Source organism: Scyliorhinus torazame, chromosome 24 (assembly GCF_047496885.1).
Source record: "Scyliorhinus torazame isolate Kashiwa2021f chromosome 24, sScyTor2.1, whole genome shotgun sequence".
Classification (NCBI taxonomy): Eukaryota; Metazoa; Chordata; class Chondrichthyes; order Carcharhiniformes; family Scyliorhinidae; genus Scyliorhinus; species Scyliorhinus torazame.
In genome coordinates this window covers 46,595,515-46,611,589 of record NC_092730.1, presented here as the reverse complement: position 1 = coordinate 46,611,589, position 16,075 = coordinate 46,595,515, and the positions used below count along the sequence as shown (strand labels likewise).

Sequence of the window (16,075 nt, the reverse complement as noted above, 5' to 3'; positions counted from 1 at the left end):
ATCCAGTCAAGGCGGCAGAGAGTTTTCTGGGAGATGTCGACTGAGACACCTCGACAATCCAACCAGCCAGACTATTTACAACAAGAGACGAGACATTTACCCGGAATCCTGGGATCATTATTAATTCCTCAAATAGAGTCATGAGCAAATTATCCAGGGATGAACTGGGCTTCTGCCTGTGGGGTCTTGCTGTGCGAATATCAGCAGGAATCTCATTCCAGGAGGCCACCGCTTACCCATTGAATGGGAGGTATTGGATCGTCCTGGTGTTGCAAATTTTGCTGGAGATACGTAACCACGTGGAGGAAAAGGGAATGTCAGAAGTGGGATTCGAACCCACGCCTCCAGAGTAGACTGCGACCTTAACGCAGCGCCTTCGACCGCTCGGCCATCCTGACGCACTGTGGCCAAAGATATGCTCCATGCGCAAATCGATTTAAATTTAATTTTCATCTTCATTTCATTTCAAACTAGATGTGGTTTTACTATTTTTGAACGCCAGCCAGACTCTTGCTTCTGAGTGCGATCGTTCTCCAACACGCTGTGTGTTAAGGAGCTCTCATTTCTGCATTGATCAGTTTGTTCCAATCAACAAAGTCCGTACTGCCGTCTAACTGTTCCTTACACGAAGGTATTAAGAGTCTAAGATCTGAGTGGCGGGAAGGATCCAATGAGACAGTTGCATCCTGGCGACTGGAATCTCTCTGCACAGCTGCATCTGGTGCTGCTTTCACAGACAAGTAGCCGAATAACGCCTCCAGTGCCAAACACGAGGATGTTCATGCTGTAAAGGCGGCAGAAGAACTTTCTGGAAGAAGCCAGCTGATTCACGTCCGACAATCCAACCAGCCAGACTATTTACAACAATGGAAGTGGAAATTTACCCGGAGTCCTGGGATCAGTATTAATTCCTCAACCAGAGTCACTGAGCAGATCATCCAGTCATGAACTGGGCTTCTGACTGTGGGGTCTTGCTGTGCGAATTTAAGTACGAATCTCGCGTCCCGAGGCCACCGCTTCCCCATTGAATGGGAGGTATGAGATCTTCCTGGGGTTGAACAATTTTTGGAGAAATGTAACCTCGTGGAAAAAAAGGCAATGTCAGAAGTAGGATTCTAACGCACGCCTCCAGAGGAGACTGCGTCCTTAACCCGCGCCTTCGACCGCTCGGCCACCCTGACGAGCTGCAGAAACTGTTATGCTCGGTGCACAAATAGACATAGAACATACAGTGCAGAAGGAGTCCATTCGGCCCATCGAGTCTGCACCGATCCACTTAAGACCTCAATTCCATCCTATCACCCTCATCCAGCAACCCAATGATCCTTCCTACCTTTTCGGACACTAAGGGCAATTACGCATGACCAATTCCCCTAGCCAGCTCGTCTTTATGCCGTGGGAGGAAACCGGAGCACCCGGGGTGAAATTCACGCAGACATGGGGAGAACGTGCAGACTCCACACAGACAGTGACCCAAGCCGGGAATCGAACCTGGAACCCTGGAGCTGTGAAACAACTGTGCTACCTTGCTGTCCAAAATTTCGAAATAAGTTTTTTCTGCGATGGCTGGGAATCGAACCCAGTTCAACTGCTTGGAAGGCATCTATGCTCACCATTATACCACCATCGCTCACTGAAGAACTTTAAATTATATCTTCATTGTCATTTCATTTCTAATCAGTTGTGCTTTTCCTATTTTTGAACACCAGCCAGAGTCCTGTATCTGAGTGCCGTCCTTCTCCAAGCCGCTGGGGGTTAAGGAGCTTCGCGTCGTTGCATTGATCAGTTTGCTGCAATCAACAAAGACCGAACTCCCGCCGACCTGTTCCTCACATGAAGATATTGAGAGTCTAAGATCTGAGCGGCGTGAAGGATCCAATTATACAGTTGCATCCTTGCGACTGGAATCTCTCTCCACAGCTGCTTCTGGTGCTGCTTTCACAAACAAGTAGCCAGAAAACCCTTCAGTGTCCAAACAGGAGGACGTTCATCCAGTAAAGGCGGCAGAAGAGTTTTCTGGGAGATGTCGACTGAGACACCTCGACAATCCAACCAGCCAGACTATTTACAACAAGAGACGAGACATTTACCCGGAATCCTGGGATCATTATTAATTCCTCAAATAGAGTCATGAGCAAATTATCCAGTGATGAACTGGGCATCTGCCTGTGGGGTCTCGCTGTGCGAATATACGCAGGAATCTCATTCCCGGAGGACAACGCTTCCCCATTGAATGGGAGGTATTGGATCTTCCTGGCGTTGATCATTTTGCTGGAGAAATGTAACCACGTGGAGGAAAACTTAATGTCAGAAGTGGGATTCGAACTCACGCCTCCAGAGGAGACTGCGATATTAACGCTGCGCCTTCGACCGCTCGGCCATCCTGACGCGCTGTAGCCAAAGATATGCTCCATGCGCAAATCGAGTTAAATTTAATTTTCATCTTCATTTCATTTCAAACTAGATGTGGTTTTACTATTTCTGAACGCCAGCCAGACTCTTGTGTCTCAGTGCGATCCTTCTCCAACACGCTGTGTGTTAAGGAGCTCTCATTTCTGCATTGATCAGTTTGCTCCAATCAACAAACTCCGTACTGCCGCCTACCTGTTTCTCACACGAAGGTATTAAGAGTCTAAGATCTGAGCGGCGTAAAGGATCCAATTAGACAGTTGCATTCTGGCGACTGTAATCTCTCTCCACAGCTGCATCTGGTGCTGCTTTCACAGACAAGTAGACGAATAACGCCTCCAGTGTCCAAACACGAGGAAGTTCATGCTGTAAAGGCAGCAGAAGAACATTCTGGGAGAAGCCAACGGGTTCACCTGCGTCAATCCAAGCTGCCAGACTATTTCCAACAAGGGAAGTGAAAATTTACCAGGAGTCCTGCGATCATTATTAATTCCTCAACCAGAGTCACTGAGCAGATCATCCCGTCATGAACTTGGCTTCTGCCTGCGGGGTCTTGCTGTGCGTATTTAAGCAAGAATCTCACGTCCGGAGGCCACCGCTTCCCCATTGAATCGGAGGTATTGGATTATCCTCGGGTTCAACACTTCGCTGGAGAAATGGATCCGCGCGGATGAAAGTTGAATGTCTGAAGTGAGATTCGAACACACGCCTCCAGAGGAGACTGTGACCGAAACGCAGCACCTTCATCCGCTCGGCCATCGGTACGCGCTGTGACAAACGGTGTGTTCCGTGCACGAATCGATTTAAATTCTATCGTCATTGTCATTTCATTTCAAACAAGAACAAAGAACAAAGAAAAGTACAGCACAGGAACAGGCCCTCCAAGCCCGTGCCGACCATGCTGCCCGTCTAAACTAAAATCTTCTACACTTCCTGGTTCCGTATCCCTCTATTCCCATCCTATTCCTGTATTTGTCAAAATGCCCCTTCCATGTTACTATCGTCCATGGTCCCACCGCCTCCTCCGGCAGCGAGTTCCAGGCACCCACTACCCTCAGTGTAAAAAACGTGCCTCGTACATCTCCTCTAAACATTGCCCCGCGCACCTTAAACCGATGCCGCCCAGTAATTAACACCCCTAGCCTGGGCAAATGCCTCTGACTATCCACTGTGTCTATGCCCCTCATAATTTTGTAGACCACTATCAGCTCGCCCGTCAACCTCCGTCGTTCCAGTGAGAACAAACCGAGTTTATTCAACCGCTCCTCATAACTAATGCCCTCCATACCGGGCATCATCCTGGTAAATCTCTTCTGCACCCTTCATAAAGCCTCCACACCCTTCTGGTAGTGTGGCGACCAGAATTGAACACTCTACTCAAAGTGTGGCCAAACTAAGGTTCTATACAGCTGCAACGTGACGTGCCAATTCGTGTACTTAGTGCCCCGGCCAATGAAGGCAAGCATGCCGTATGCCTTTCTGACTACCTTCTCCACCTGTGTTGTCCCTTTCAATGACCTGTGGACCTGTTCACCTTGATCTCTCTGACTTTCAATACTCTCGAGTGTTCTACCATTCACTGTATATTCCCTACCTCCATTAGACCTTCCAAAATGCATTACCTCACATTTGTCCGGATTAAACGCCATCTGCCATCTCTCCACCCACGTCTCCAAACGATCTAAATCCTGCGGTATCCGCTGACTGTCCTCATCTCTATCCGCAATTCCACCAACCTGTGTGTCGTCTGCAAACTTACTTATCAGACCAGTTACATTTTCCTCCAAGTCATTTATGTTTTCTACGAACAGCAAAGGTCCCAGCACTGATCACTGCGGAACACCACTAGTCACAGCCCTCCAATTAGGAAATCACCCTTCCATTGCTGCACTCTGCCTTCTATGACCTAACCAGTTCTCGATCTAACTTGCCAGCTCACCCCTGATCCCGTGTGACTTCAATTTTTGTGCCGGTCTACCATGAGGGACCTTGTCAAAGGCCTTACTGAAGTCCATATAGATAACATCCACTGCCCTACCTGCATCAATCATCTTTGTGACCTCTTCGAAAAACTGAGTTTACCTTGACAATCCAACCAACCAAACTACTCACAACAAGAGAAGAGGAATTTTACCCGGAGTCCTGGGATCAATGTTAATTCCTCAACCAGAGTCACTGAGCAGATCATCCAGCCCTGAATTGGGTTTCTATCTGTACGGTCTTCTTGTGCGAATCGAAGCAGGAATCTCATGTCCTGAGGCCACCGCTTCCCCATTGTATCTGAGTTATTGGACCTTCCTGAGGTTGAACATTTTGCTGCAGAAATGTAACCTCGTGGACGAAAAGTTAATGTCAGCAGTGGGATTCGAACACACGCCTCCAGAGGAAACTGCCACCTGAATGCAGTGTCTACGATCGCTCGGCCATCCTGAGGCGCTCTGGCAGAAGCCCTGCTCCATGCACAAATCGATTTGAGATCTTTCTTAATCATCATTTCATTCTAAACTCGATGTGATTTTCCTATTTTTGAACCACAGCCAGAGTCTTGCATCCGACTGGCATCCTTCTCCAAGCCGCTGGGGGTTATGGAGCTTCTCAACGCTGCATTGACCTGTTTGCTCCAATCAACAAAGACCAAACTGCCGCCGACCTGTTCCTCATTATTGAGAGTCGTAGATCTGAGCGGCGTGAAGGATGCAATTAGACTGTTGCATTCTTGCGACTGGAATCTTTCTCCACAGCTGCTTCTCTTGCTGCTTTCACAGACAAGTCGCCAAAGAACCCCTGCAGTGTCCAAACAGGAGGACGTTCATCCAGTAAAGGCGGCAGAAGAGGACTCTGGGAGAAGTCAACTGAGTAACCGCGACAATCCAACCAGACAGATTATTTACAAGATAAGAGGAATTATACCCGGAGTCCTGGGATTAATATTACTGCTTCAACCAGAGTCACTGAGCAGATTATCCATTCATTAAGTGGGCTTTTTCCTGTGGGAATTTAAGCACGAATCGCACGATACGAGGCCACCTCTCCCATTGCATGGGAGATATTGGATCATCCTGGGGTTGAATATTTTTCTTGAGAAATGTAACCTCGTGGAGGTAATGTTAATGTCAGATGTTGAATTCAAACCTACGCCTCCAGAGGAAACTGCGACCTTAACGCAGCGCCATCAACCGCTCTGCTATCCTGACGCTTTGTGGCAAAGGGTATGCTCCGTGCATAAATAGATTTAAGTTCGATCTTCACCGTTATTTCATTTCGAACGAGATGTGCTTTTCCTATTTTTGAACGCCAGCCAGAGTCACGTATCTGGGTGCCATTCTTCTCCAAGCCTCTGGCGGTTAAGAAGCTTCTCATTGATGCATTGATCTGTTTGATCCAATCAAAAAACCCGAACTGCCGCCGACCTGTTCCTCACACGAAGCTATTGAGAGTCTAAGATCTGAGCGGCGTGAAGCATGCAATTAGAGAGTTGCATTCTCGCGACTGGAATCTCTCTCCACAGCTGCTTCTGCTCCTGCATTCACAGACAAGTAGCCAAAAAACACCTTCAGTGTCCAAACAGGAGGAGTTTCATGCAGTAAAAGCGGCAGAAGAGGATTATGTGAGAGGTTAAATGAGTCACCTCGACAATCCAACCAGCCAGACTATTTACAACAAGTGAAGAGGAATTTTGCCCGGAGTCCTGGGATCCATATTAATTCCTCAACCAGAGTCACTGAGCAGATTATCCGGTCACTAGCTGGGATTTTGCCAGTGGGGTATTGCTGTGCCAATTTAAGCAGGAATCTCACGTCCTGAGGCCAACGGTTCCCCATTGAATTGGAGGTATTGGATGTTTGGTAGTTGAACATTTTGCTGGAGAAATGTAACCTCGTGGAAGAAAAGTTAATGTCAGAAGTGGGAGTCGAACACAGGCCTCAGAGAAGACTGCGATCTTAATGCTGCGACTGGGACCTTAAAGCAGCGCCTTCGAACGTTCGGCCACCCTGCCGCGCTGTGGCAACAGATATGCTCCGTGCACAAATCGATTTAAATTCTATCTTCTTCGTAATTTCCTTTCAAACAAGATGTGCTTTTCCTATTTTTGAACCCCAGCCAGAGACCTGCATCTGAGTGCGATCTTTCTCCAAGCCGCTGGGGGGTTAAGGAGCTTTTCATTGCTGCATAGATCAGTTTGCTCCAATCAACAAAGACCGAGCTGCCGCCTACCTGTTCCTCACGCGAAGGTATTGAGAGTCTAAGATCTGAGCGGCGTGAAAGCTCCAATTAGACAGTTGCATCCTGGCGACTGGAATCTCTCTCCACAGCTGCTTCTGGTGCCGCTTTCACAGACAAGTCGCCAAAGAACCCCTTCTGTGTCCACACAGGAGGAAGTTCATCTCATGTCCTGAGGCCACCACTTCCCAATTGAACCGGAGGTATTGGATCTTCCTGGGGTTGAACATTTTGTTTGAGGAACATAACTTCGTGGAAGAAATGTTAATGTCAGAAGGGAATTCGAACGCACGCTTCCAGAGGAGACTGCAAACTTAACGCAGCGCCTTCGACCGCTCGGCCATCCTAACGCTTTGTGACAAAACATATGCTCCGTGCACAAATCGATTTAAATTCTATATTCATCGTAATTTCTTTTCACACTTCATGTGCTTTTCCTATTTTTGAACTCCAGCCAGAGTCCTCTATCTGAGTGCCGTCCTTCTCCAAGCCGCTGGTGTTTAACGAGCTTCTCATTGCTGCATTGATCAGTTTGCTGCAATCAACAAAGACCGAACTCCCGCCGACCTGTTCCTCACACGAAGGTATTGAGAGTCTAAGGTAAAGGTAAAAAATGGGGAACCACAGATAAAATGCTGTAAAAAAGGATGGGTGAGTAAATTTGCAGATGACACTAAAGTCGGTGGAGTTGTGGATAGTGCGGAAGGATGTTACAAGTTACAGAGGGACCATAAGACCATAAGACATAGGAGCGGAAGTAAGGCCATTCGGCCCATCGAGCCCACTCCACCATTCAATCATGGCTGATTTCAACTCCATTTACCCGCTCTCTCTCCATAGCCCTTAATTCCTCGAGAAATCAAGAATTTATCAACTTCTGTCTTAAAGACACTCAACGTCCCGGCCTCCACCGCCCTCTGTGGCAATGAATTCCACAGACCCACTACTCTTTGGCTAAAGAAATTTCTCCTCATCTCTGTTCTAAAGTGATTCCCTTTTATTCTAAGGCTGTGCCCCCGGGTCCTAGTCTCCCCTGCTCATGGAAACAACTTCCCTACGTCCACCCTATCGAAGCCATTCATTATCTTGTAAGTTTCTATTAGATATCCCCTCAACCTCCTAAACTTCAATGAATATAATCCCAGGATCCTCAGACGTTCATCGTATGTTAGGCCTACCATTCCTGGGATCATCCGTATGAATCTCCGCTGGACCCGCTCCAGTGCCAGTATGTCCTTCCTGAGGTGTGGGGCCCAACATTTCTCACAGTATTCTAAATGGGGCCTAACTAACGCTTTATAAAGCTTCAGAAGTACATCCCTGCTTTTATATTCCAAGCCTCTTGAGATAAATGACAACATTGCATTTGCTTTCTTAATTACGGACCCAACCTGCAAGTTTACCTTGAGAGAATCCTGGACTAGGACTCCCAAGTCCCTTTGCTCTTCAGCATTATGAATTTTGTCACCGTTTAGAAAATAGTCCATGCCTCTATTCTTTTTTCCAAAGTGCAAGACCTCGCACTTGCCCACGTTGAATTTCATCAGCCATTTCTTGGACCACTTTACTAAACTGTCTAAAACTTTCTGCAGCCTCCCCACCTCCTCCATACTACCTGCCCCTCCACCTATCTTTGTATCATCGGCAAACTTAGCCAGAATTTCCCCAGTCCCGTCATCTAGATCGTTAATATATAAAGAGAACAGCTGCGGCCCCAACACTGAACCCTGCGGGACACCACTCGTCATCGGTTGCCATTCCGAAAAAGAACATTTTATCCCAACTCTCTGCCTTCTGCCTGACAGCCAATCGTCAATCCATGTTAGTACCTTGCCTCGAATACCATGGGCCCTTATTTTACTCAGCAGTCTCCCGTGAGGCACCTTATCAAAGGCCTTTTGGAAGTCAAGATAGATAGCATCCATTGGCTCTCCTTGGTCTAACCTATGTGTTATCTCTTCAAAGAACTCTAACAGGTTTGTCAGGCACGACCTCCCCTTACTAAATCCATGCTGACTTGTCCTGATCCGACCCCGTACTGACAAGAATTTAGAAATCTCATCCTTAACAATGGATTCTAGAATCTTGCCAACAACCGAGGATAGACTAATTGGCCTATAATTTTCCATCTTTTTCCTTGTTCCCTTCTTGAACAGGGGGGTTACAACAGCGATTTTCCAATCCTCTGGGACTTTCCCTGACTCCAGTGACTTTTGAAAGATCATAACTAACGCTTCCACTATTGCTTCAGATATCTCCTTTAGAACTCTAGGATGTATCCCATCTGGGCCCGGAGATTTATCAATTTTTAGACCTCTTTGTTTCTCTAGCACTTTCTCCTTTGTGATGGATACCATATTCAACTCTGCCCCCTGACTCTCCTGAATTGTTGGGATATTACTCATGTCTTCTACTTAGGCCACACTTGGAGTATAGTGTTCAATTCTGGTCGCCACACTACCAGAAGGATGTGGAGGCTTTAGAGAGGGTGCAGAAGAGATTTACCAGAATGTTGCCTGGTATGGAGGGCATAAGCTATGAGGAGCGATTGAATAAACTCGGTTTGTTCTCACTGAAACGAAGGAGATTGAGGGGCGACCTGATAGAGGTATACAAAATTATGAGGGGCATAGACAGAGTGGATAGTCAGAGGCTTTTCCCCAGGGTAGAGGGGTCAATTACTAGGGGGCATAGGTTTAAGGTGAGAGGGGCAAGGTTTAGAGTAGATGTACGAGGCAAGTTTTTTACGCAGAGGGTAGTGGGTGCCTGGAACTCGCTACCGGAGGAGGTAGTGGAAGCAGGGACGATAGGGACATTTAAGGGGCATCTTGACAAATATATGAATAGGATGGGAATAGAAGGATACGGACCCAGGAAGTGTAGAAGATTGTAGTTTAGTCGGGCAGTATGGTCGGCACGGGCTTGGAGGGCCGAAGGGCCTGTTCCTGTGCTGTACATTTCTTTGTTCTTTGTTCTTTGTACTGTGAAGACTGACGCAAAGTACTTATTTAGTTCCTCAGCTGTTTCCTTCTCTCCCATCACTAGATTACCAGGGACATTTTGGAGCGGCCCAATGTCTACTTTTACCTCCCGTTTGTTTTTAATGTATTTAAAGAAACTTTTATTATCAATCCTAATGTTACTTTCTGGCCTACCTTCATAATTGATCCTCTCTTTCTTTATTTCTCTCTTTGTTATCCTGTTTGTTTTTGTAGCCTTCCCAATCTTCTGACTTCCCACTACTCTTTGCCAGATTATAGGCTTTCTCTGTTGTTTTGATGCATTCCCTAACTTCCTTTGTCAGCCATGGCTGCCTAATCTCCCCTCTGATAACCTTTCTTTTCTTTGGGACGGACATCTGTACTGTGCCCTCAATTACTCCCAGAAACTCCTGCCATTGCTGTTCTACTGTCTTTCCCACTAGGCTCTGCTCCCAGTCGATTTTCGTCAGTTCCTCCCTCATGCCCCTGTAGTTACCTTTATTTAACTGTAACACCTTTACATCTGATTCTATCTTCTTTCTTTCAAATTGGAGATTGAATTCTACCATGTTATGATCACTGCCTCCTAAGTGTTCCCTTACTTTAAGATCTTTAATCAATTCTGGCTCATTACATATAACTAAGTCCAGAATGGTCTGTCCCCTCGTGGGCTCCATCACAAGCTGTTCCAAAAAGACCCCTCCTGTAAACATTCAATGAATTCCCTTTCCTTGGGTCCACTGGCAGCATTATCTACCCTGTCCACCTGCATATTAAAGTCCCCCATGATCACTGTGACCTTGCCTTTCTGACACGCACTTTCTATTTCGTGGTGCATTTTGTGACCCTGGTCCTGACCACTGTTAGGAGGCCAGTACATAACACCCATTATGGGTTTTTTTGCCTTTGTGGTTCCTCAACTCTACCCACGCAGACTCCACATCATCTGACCCTATGTCGTTTAGTGCTATCGATTTAATTTCATTCCTAATTAACAAGTCAGCCCCGCCCCCTCTGCCCACCTCTCTGTCTCTTCGATAGGTTGTGAATCCCTGGAGGTTTAAATGCCAGTCCTGAACCCCCTGCAACCACGTCTCTGTGATGCCTACCACATCATACCTGCCAGTCACAATCTGGGCCACAAGCTCATCTACCTTGTTCCGTACACTGCGCGCATTTAAATATAGCACCTTTAATTCTCTATTGACCGTCCCTTTTTGTTTTCTTAGTGTGGTGGACCTTGGTTTACTGAGGCTTTCCATACACTGTGTCATATTTTGTGGGACGGGGACTATCGTAACCTCTCCTGAGTTCTGTCTTTTCGTGCGTTTTTGTATTCCTAAGCAGCTACGCTTCCCACTGATTACTTCACCTCATGGTTCCCTGACTCCTCTCGCCCCCCCCCCCCCCCCCATTCTCTAGTTTAAAGTCCGACTGACCACCCTATTTACTTTTTTCGCCAGAACACTGGTCCCAGCTCGGTTCAGGTGGAGACCATCCCAACGGTATAGGTCCCCCTGTCCTAAAACTGATGCCAGTGTCCCATGAAAAGGAACCCCTCTTTCCCACACCACTCTTTCAGTCACGTATTATCTTCCCTTATTCTTGCCTCCCTATGCCAATTTGCACGTGGCTCGGGCAGTAATCCGGAGATTATGACCCTTGAGAACCTGTTTTTTAATTTGAATCCTAGCACTTTTTAATCTCTAAACAGGTCCTCTTTTCTAGACTTTCCTATGTTGTTGGTATCGACATGGACCACAACAACTGGGTCCGCCCCCTCCCTCACCCGTATCCTTTCAAGCCGGTCAGAGATGCCCCGCACCCTAGCACCGGGCAGGCAACTTATAATGTGGGACCCTTTATCCTGCTCACAAAGGATACTATCTATCCCCCTGATAATAGAATCCCCTACAACTACAACTTGCCTATTTACTCCCTCCCCTTGAATAGCCTGCTGAACCATGGTGCCTTGGTCAGCTGACTCATCCTTCCTGCAGCCCTGTTCGCCATTCACACAGGGAGCAAGTGCCTCATACCTGTTGGACAGGGTCAAGTGCTGAGGCTCCTGAGTTCCTGACTGCTGCTTCCCGTTACCTGCCTGACTTGCAGTCGCACCCTGCTGTCCCTGGCCACCGGCAGGATTTAAACTACTCCTGTCATGAACTGGGCTTCTGCCTTTCGGGTCATGCTGTACGAATTCAAGCAGGAATCCCATGTCCTGAGCTCACCGCTTGCCCATTGAATGTGAGGTATTGGATCTTCCTGGGGTTGAACATTGCGTGGAGGAAAAGTTAATGTCTGAAGTGGGATTCGAACCCACGCCTACAGAAAAGACTGAGAGCTCAGCGCAGCGCCTGCGACCGCTCGGCCACCCTGCCACGTTGCGACAAAATGTATGCTCCGTGCACAAATCTATTTAAATTCTATCTTCATTGTCTTTACATTCCAAGCTTGATGTGATTTTAATATTTTTGAACCACAGCAGAGTCTTGTGTCTGAGTGCCATCCTTCTCCAAGCCGGTGGTGTTTAAGAAAATTCTCATTGCTGCATTGAACAGTTTTCTCTAATCAAGAAAGTCCGAACTGCCGCCTTACTGTTCCTCACACAAAGGTATAGAGAGTCTATGATCCGAGCGGCGTGAAGGATCCAACTAGACAGTTGTATACTGGCGACTGGAATCTCTCTCCACAGCTGCTTCTGGTGCTGCTTACACAGACAAGTAGCCGAATAACCCCTCCAGTGTCCAAACAGCAGGAAGTTGATCCAGTCAAGGCGGCAGATGAGGCTTCTGGGAGAGGTCAACTGAGTCACTTCGACCACCCAACAAGACAAGCTATTTACAACAAGAGAAGAGGAATTTTACCCGGAGTCCTGGGATCAATATTAATTTGTCAACCAGACTCGCTGTGCATATCATCCAGTCATGAACTGGACTTCTGCCTGTGGGGTCATGCTGTGCCAATTGAAGCAGGAATCCCATGTCCTGAGCTCACCGCTTGCCCATTGAATGTGAGGTATTGGATGTTCCTGGGGTTGAACATTTCGTGGAGGAAAAGTTAATGTCAGAAGGGGGATTCGAGCCCACGCCTCCAGAGGAGCCTGCGACCTTAACGCTGCGCCTGCGACGCTCGGCCAGGCAAAACATATGCTCTATGCACAAATCGATTTAAATTCTACCCTCACCGACATTTCATTTCAAACTTGATGCTCTTTTCCTATTTTTAAACCCTAGACAGAATCCTGTATCGGAGAGCCATGCTTCTCCAAGCCCCTGGTCGTTAATGACCTCCTCATTGATAGGTTTTATCCAATCAACAAAATCCGAACTGCCGCCTACCTGTTCCTCACACGAAGTATTGAGAGTGTAAGATATGAGTGGAGTGAAGGATCCAATTGGAGAGTTGCATTCTGGCGACTCGAATCACTCTCCATTGCTGCTGCTTTCACAGACAAGTAGCCGAAGAACCCTTAAGTGTCCAAACAGCAGGAAGTTCATCCAGTAAAGGCGGCAGAATAGGATTCTAGGAGAGGTCAACTGAGACACCTCGACATTCCAACCAGCCAGACTATTTACAACAAGAGAAGAGAAATGTTACCCGGCGTCCTGCGATCAATATTATTTCCTCAACCAGGCTCACAGAGCAGATCATCCAGTCATGGGCTGGGCTTCTGTCTGTTGGGCCTTGCTTTGAGAATGTGAGCAGCAATCTCATGTCTTTACGCTACCGCTTCCCAATTGAATCGGAGGTATTGGATCTTCCTGGTGTTGAACGCTTAGCTGGAAACACGTAACCACGTGGAGGAAAAGTTAATGTCAGAAGTGGGATTCGAACACACGCCTCCAGAGAAGACTGCAACCTTAACGCAGCGCCTTCGACCGCTCCGCCATCCCGACGCGCTGCGATCAAAGATATGCTCCATGGGCAAATCGATTTTAATTCAATTTTCATCTTCATTTCATTTCAAACTAGATGAGGTTTTACTATTTTTGAACGCCAGCCAGACTCTTGTATCTGAGTGCCATCCTTCTCCAAGACGCTGTGTGTTAAGGAGCTCTCATTTCTGCATTGATCAGTTTGCTCCAATCTACAAAGTCCGTACCACCACTTGCCCATTGAATGTGAGGTATTGGATCTTCCTGGGGTTGAACATTTCGTGGAGGAAAAGTTAATGTCAAAAGTGCGATTCGAACCCACGCCTCTAGAGAAGACTGCGACCTTAACGCAGCGCCATAGCCACTCGGCCATCCTGACGCGCTGGCGTCAAAACTACGTTCCGTGTACAAATCGACTTAAATTCTATCTTCATCGTCATTTCATTTCAAACAAGATATGCTTTCGCTACTTTTGAACCCCACCCAATGTCCTGTATCTGAGTGCCATCCTTGTCCAAACTGCTGGGGGTTAAGGAGCTTCTCGTTGCCGCATTCATCAGTTTGCTCCAATCAACAAGGACCAAAGTCCCGCTCAACCTGTTCCTCGCACGACGGTATTGAATGTCTAAGATCTGAGAGACGTGAAGTATCCAATTGGAGAGTTGCATTCTGGCGACTGCAATCTCTCTCCACAGCTGCTCCCTGTGCTGGTTTCAGAGACATGGAGCCGAACAACCCCTCCAGTGTCCAAACAGGTGAACGGTCATCCAGTCGAGGCGCCAGGAGAGTGTTCTGGGAGAAGTCAACTTAGTCACATCGACTTCAGTGTGGGTAGCTGAAGAACAGGTGTCCAAGACCGGATCAGACTGAAAGCGAAACTTTGGTACCAATAAAGAAAATCGCAGATGTGCTGCTGACCAATAGCAACTTGTTTCCGTTTGGTGTGAGTGAGAACACGAATAGCAGAGGATGGTTTCAATCCATCGACTTCTGGGTTATGGGCCCAGCACGCTTCCGCTGCGCCACTCTGCTCGTGGTTGACTCTCTTCGGGGCCGGACTTGAGGCAAGATTTGAAGAAATCAGTAACAGCGTGATTAATGTTCCCAGAGAGTGAAACTTCCGTCACGAACTTCATTCTATGAAGGTGATTCCAGTCACTCCCCACTTTCCCATCAGAATAACGTCACAGAATCAATCACATCACCTTCACAGAACAACCATTCAGCACGAAAATAAATTATCTGAACTATGCTGACCAGTATTAGTGTGTTCAAAAGTGTGTTCCTGTTGAAAGAAAAAATAAGGAAGTGAATAGTTGTGTGGCTACCGCAAGGCAGTAATGTTGTAGCTCCTGGTTTAAGGAGCAGAGTGCGCAGTGGAAGCGTGCTGGGCCATTAGCCAGAGGTAGAGGAATCGAGGCTATTCTCTGCTATTTACATTCTCCCTCACACCAAAAGTTAACATAACGCAGATTCATGTTTGCTTTGCAGCAAATACCTATCAGAAACTTTTTGCAGTCTCATCCTGACATTAGTCCCAGGAATGAAGGAGGCAGCATGGCACATTACAACATTGTAAAGCTCACACATAGGGAACCACAGAGAAAATTCTTTAAAGTCTCAGACGGTCTGACAGCATCTGAAGGGAGAGAAAAGAGCAAACGTTTCGAGTCCAGGTGACCCTTTGTCAAAGCTGGACGGAAACGTTATCGAGCAGTACCCCACAGAGGGGCAATATAGATATAGAACGATATCCAGTAATAACTCACAGGGGGCCAACAAGGAAATAAAGATTTATCGAGCAATGAATCACAATAGAAACAGATTTCCCATTTTCCCTCTCGGACGGATGTGAACAATCCAACCAGCCAGACTACTTACAAGAAATGAAGACGAATTTGTCCCGGAGTCCTGGGATCAATATTCATTCCTCAACCAGTTTACTGAAGCAGGTTATAGAGTCATTAACTGCGCTTTTGCCTGTGGAGTCTTGCTGTGCGTATTTAAGCGGAATCTGATGCCCTGAGACCAATGTTTTTCCACTGAAAGGGAGCTATTGGATCTTCCTGGAAAAATTTAACCTCGTGGAGGAAAAGTCAAAATCAGGGGTGTGAGTGGAACCCACGCCTCCAGAAGAGACTGCGACCTGAACGTAGCTCCTTAGCCGCTCGGCCATCCTGATGCGCTCGCGTCAAATTTAAGATCCGTGCACAAATCGACTTAAATTCTATCTTCATCGTCATTTCCTTTCAAACAAGATATGCTTTTCCTAATTTTGAACCCCAGGCAGTCCTGTATCTGAGTGCCATCATTGTCCAAACTGCTGGGGGTTAAGGAGCTTCTCATTGCTGCATTCATCAGTTTGCTCCAATCAACAAGGACCAAATTCCCGCTCAACCTGTTCCTCGCACGACGGTATTGAATGTCTAAGATCTGAGAGACGTGAAGTATCCAATTGGAGAGTTGCATTCTGGCGACTGCAATCTCTCTCCACAGCTGCTCCCTGTGCTGGTTTCAGAGACATGGAGCCGAACAACCCCTCCAGTGTCCAAACAGGTGAACGGTCACCCAGTAGAGGCGCCAGAA

General features: G+C 47.2%; 3 non-coding genes across 3 annotated transcripts; all 3 read right to left on the bottom strand.

Moving 5' to 3' along the window:
* Positions 1 to 315: 315 nt before the first annotated feature.
* On the bottom strand, positions 316 to 398 carry trnal-aag (transfer RNA leucine (anticodon AAG)). Its single transcript has one exon. It is a non-coding gene; the product is annotated as a tRNA-Leu (tRNA).
* A 1,907-nt stretch (positions 399 to 2,305) lies between these two features.
* Positions 2,306 to 2,388, bottom strand: trnai-aau (transfer RNA isoleucine (anticodon AAU)). Its single transcript has one exon. It is a non-coding gene; the product is annotated as a tRNA-Ile (tRNA).
* Positions 2,389 to 13,786: 11,398 nt separating this feature from the next.
* Positions 13,787 to 13,868, bottom strand: trnal-aag (transfer RNA leucine (anticodon AAG)). The gene has a single exon. It is a non-coding gene; the product is annotated as a tRNA-Leu (tRNA).
* Between the last annotated feature and the right edge of the window lie 2,207 nt (positions 13,869 to 16,075).